General features: G+C 42.5%; 1 protein-coding gene across 1 annotated transcript in view; it reads left to right on the top strand.

Annotated features, from left to right (window-relative positions):
- Positions 1 to 3172: 3172 nt before the first annotated feature.
- The window catches only part of CCDC66 (coiled-coil domain containing 66), a 45378-nt gene continuing 44399 nt past the window's right edge, over positions 3173 to 4151 (top strand). Inside the window, 1 exon segment of the mRNA XM_025211604.1 lies at positions 3173 to 3999. The gene's annotated coding sequence lies outside the window, so the exon portion shown is untranslated.

Genomic DNA, 4151 nt, shown 5'->3' with positions numbered 1-4151 from the left:
GCATCCGCGAGCGTCCGAGGCGGGAGGAGCCCAAGTTAAAAGCCACCATACACAGTGTGTGCATGTACCCACAGAGACTTCCTCAGCCTGACAAAGGGTTTTTAAACCCCGAAAGCTTGCTTAAAAATTTTTTCCAACTATTTAAGTTGGTCTAATAAAAGATATCAGATTCACCCAAAGAACCTCGTATACACACGTATACACGCACAGGTTATATATATGGCTTTAACTTTTACCCTAAAAAAGACCGTCTATCTTTTGTAGATAAAACCACGATATGGTGGGTGCGTGTATAGCTAGATCAGGCGCGGTTCTTTGGGGAAATTTGACATCTTTTATTAGGCCAGCTAAATAGTTGGGAACATCGCTTGCAGGTGCAAACACCGTCTTCAGGCAGCGAGAGAGTCTAGTGGGAACTGCTGGTCTGCCTCTCCCTTTGCCTGATGATGGGTGTTTGTGCCCGCAAGCATGCAAAGAGCAACTTTTCCAACTATTTAGTTGTCCTAATAAAAGATGTCACATTTACCCAAAGAACCTTGTCTGCCTATGTCCTTAGACCAACATGGCTACAATCAGCAGTTTTCCAGTTCTGGGCGCTGCACTTCAACAAGGACATGGAAAAGCTTGAGCGAGTCCAGAGAAGAGCCACCCGTATGATTAGGGACTTGCACAGCAAAGCATATGAGGAGAGGCTGAGGGACTTGGGTTTCTTCAGCTTAAAAAAGAGAAGGCTGAGAGGGGACTTGATAGCAGCTTACTGCTATATCAGGAGAATACATCAAGGGCTTGGCGAACAACTGTTCACCAGGGCACCCTTGGCAAAAACCAGGAGTAATGGCCACAAACTCCTGGAAGACCATTTCGGGCTTAACACTAGGAAAAACTTAATAGTCAGGGTGTCCAGACTGTGGAATAAACTCCCTCCAGAGGTGGTGCAATCACCTACCCTAGAAATGTTCAAGAGGAGACTGGACAGTCACCTTGCTGGGGTCACCTGACCCCCAGTTGTCTTTCCTGCCTAATGCAGGGGGGCTGGATCTGATGATCTTGCAATGTCCCTACCAGCCCCTTACAATCTATGAATCTTATGAAACACCCCAAAACATGATATCATTTACGCACATACCGTATTGTATTTTTGTATATAAAAGATATGATCCTTGAGATCTTCAGATGGAATAGGAAATAACAGTGCTGGGTGATGTTACAGTTGTAATATCCAGGAAACATCTGAGGGGGAAGGTTTTTTTGTGGCTGCTGTCTTATTGGACCAACTGTAGCATTGGGAGGGACATAGACAGGCTTTTGGGTACCATTGCATACTGGCATTCAGAAGTCCCAGAAGTTTGTCTCTCCCAGCTATACAGTTGGTCCCATAAATCCAGTTGCTGTCAATGCCCAGGTGTTGATAGCTCAGTGGTACAGCTTTTTTGCCTGCCATGTGGCAGCCCTGGGTTCGTTTCCCAGCCCAGAGGATTGAGTTGCTTGCAAAAGGGAATCCCCACTGGAGATTTTTTGTCCATAAACTCCTGGAAGATCGATTCAGGCTCAACATTAGGAACGACATATTCACAGTCAGGGTGACCAGACTGTGGAATAAGCTCCCTCCAGAGGTGGTGCAATCACCTACCCTGGAAATCTTCAAGAGGAGACTGGACAGTCACCTTGCTGGGGTTGCCTGATCCCCAGTTGTCTTTTCCTGCTTAGTGCAGGGGACTGGACCTGATGATCTTCCGAGGTCCCTTCCAGCCTTACAATCTATGAATCCTGATTTTTTGATTAAATATATAGTCTAGCTGCCATATGCTCCACAAGGCAAGGAAAAAAATGTGTACACACACACACACACACACACACTTTTTTCCACCCTTGCCTTGTGGAGCACGTGAAACCTGGAAGGATTTATTGTTTAAGGAAAACTAAGGATCCCCAACAGCTTTGGGCTTTCTAAAATAACATCATTACTTGTAGGAGTTGAATTTGGGTTCCTGTACATGTGCAGGGAGCCTGCTTTAATGCACTGTAATTACAGCATGGCAGAGGAGACTAGATTAATCAAGTCTGCTGCAGCATGCTAATTACTGCACTCCACCAGCCTTCACATCCCACATATTAGTATCCCTGCACTTCAAATGGTGGTAGGGATGCTTTAAAACTCATTTGGTGAGCTTTAGTTAAAGTGCCCCTGCCTCCATTTTGAAGCACTAGGATGCTGAAACATGAGACACTGCAGATGCTTTAAGTAGACCAGCTCTGAGAGCTGCTCTAATTAAAGTACCCCCCCATCCGTAGCGTGTGTAAAAATGCCCTTTGTTTCCAAAGGAGTCTCTCATAGCAGCATGTGATCTGCAAAACTATGAAAGCATTTTATTTCTTTTTAGTTATGATTTAAAGACCATATAAGGACTATAAACACCTAAAGACTGATCTCCATTTATTGCCATCTCACAGCCTTGAATGGTTCTGAACATGAATGACTAGTGCCTCCTGAGACTGGGGGGCACCACAGTGGCGAGCAGGGACCGCCCACAGCCGCCGGCAGCAGTGGCAAGCAGGGACTGCCTGCAGCCACCAGTAGCGTGCGGAGACTGCCCGCAACCGCCAGCAGTAGTATTGGCGGTGGGGGGGTGAGCGGCAAGCAGGGACTTTCCACAGCCGCTGTGGGGGCGGGTGGCGAGCAGCGACCGCCTGCAGAAGCTGGCAGTGGCCAATCTCAAGGGGGGAACGTGCCCCCCCTATGCCTCACCTATGGTTCTGAAATTGATATAAAAGTTAAAATGTTTTTGTTTAACATGTATTTTATAGTAAGCTACTTAGATCATGTATACCTGACTCTTGCAATAGGCAAGAAATCATATGTGATGATATATCATGCATTTATAGAAGGATGTCCACGCAACTTGGATTAGGCCCAAAACCAAGAGCATCTGATTAATATAGCTTGCTTTTGATACTTGTATATTCTGGTTTTCTGGGTTTTTTTACAAGTATAAAGTGTTTAATATAGGCATATAAAATTAAGCAAGCACAAAACAAGGATTATGAAACAAGGAGAAAATGTGATATATTTTACTCAAATATACGATGACTTCTCCAATAATTAGACTCTATATATGGAAAATGTATAAAGTTGTTATAATTTTCCAGGTATAGAATCTAATTATTGGCGGTTTGTCCTGAATTTGTCCACCTCCCATTGCTACAGCAATGAAAATAAATCTGGGAGGGGTCATGTGGCCCCTTTGCCCTCTGATCCTCCCGCTCTTCAATTACTGTCAGACCCTGCTGTACCTAAGCACATGGAAGTGAGAGGCAAATTTGAAAACACTAACTTTTATAAACACTTGCATAATTTATATCAAAAATAGTAATTAATAGTAACTTGCATAAATTACTGTGAGTACCCATAGTCTTAGGTCATCCACAATTGATACATTTTACCTTTTTTGAGACAGCTGCAAGTTTTAGCATAGGTACAGCACTTTATATATACCACAGACGATGGTGTTTTTTTTAATGTGACCATCATTATTATAGTAACTGATTTTTTTTAAATGTACTTCCTCCTTATACCAGTTCTATAAGGTGGTGAGGTACCCATTTCAAACAGAGAATTGAGGCAGAGAGAGATTAGAACCCCAGTATCAAAGGAAATTGAGAGTGGAGCAGGAAATTGAACCCTACGTCTTAAAGTCCCACATTAGTTTACTTCCTGTTTCATAGATAGAAGACTCACTTGTCTCTGTGTAGAAGGAATAATCTGAAGTTGGAACAAGTGTGAAAAGGGAATAGAAATAATTTGGGCCATTGATTTGCACTTGCCATAATGGAGAAGAGAATTTAGCCCTTGCTTAGTTTTATATTTATTACTGCAATATATCTGTATAATTAGAAAAGCACTTTAAGTTATTTTTAGCATTCTTCTGTTTTACAGAGATGGATTAAAGCTTGAAACTGAAATACTGGATGGAAAGCCGAGGCTTATTTTGGCTTCATACGGTAGGATTTTTATTAACTATAATAGTTCAATTGTTTTAGTAGTAAAATTGTATTGAGATTAAAAGGCCATCTTATTTTGTTTATCCAAGAAAAGATTAAATGGTGACTTGATCAGTCTGCAAGGGAGAGAAAGAGACTTCATTATCTTAGGT

The sequence above is a fragment of the Alligator sinensis genome, unplaced genomic scaffold (genome assembly GCF_000455745.1).
Source record: "Alligator sinensis unplaced genomic scaffold, ASM45574v1 scaffold1308_1, whole genome shotgun sequence".
In the NCBI taxonomy this organism is placed as follows: domain Eukaryota; kingdom Metazoa; phylum Chordata; order Crocodylia; family Alligatoridae; genus Alligator; species Alligator sinensis.
The sequence above is the reverse complement of the archived record's forward strand: the minus strand, read 5'-3'. Positions and strand labels throughout refer to the sequence as shown.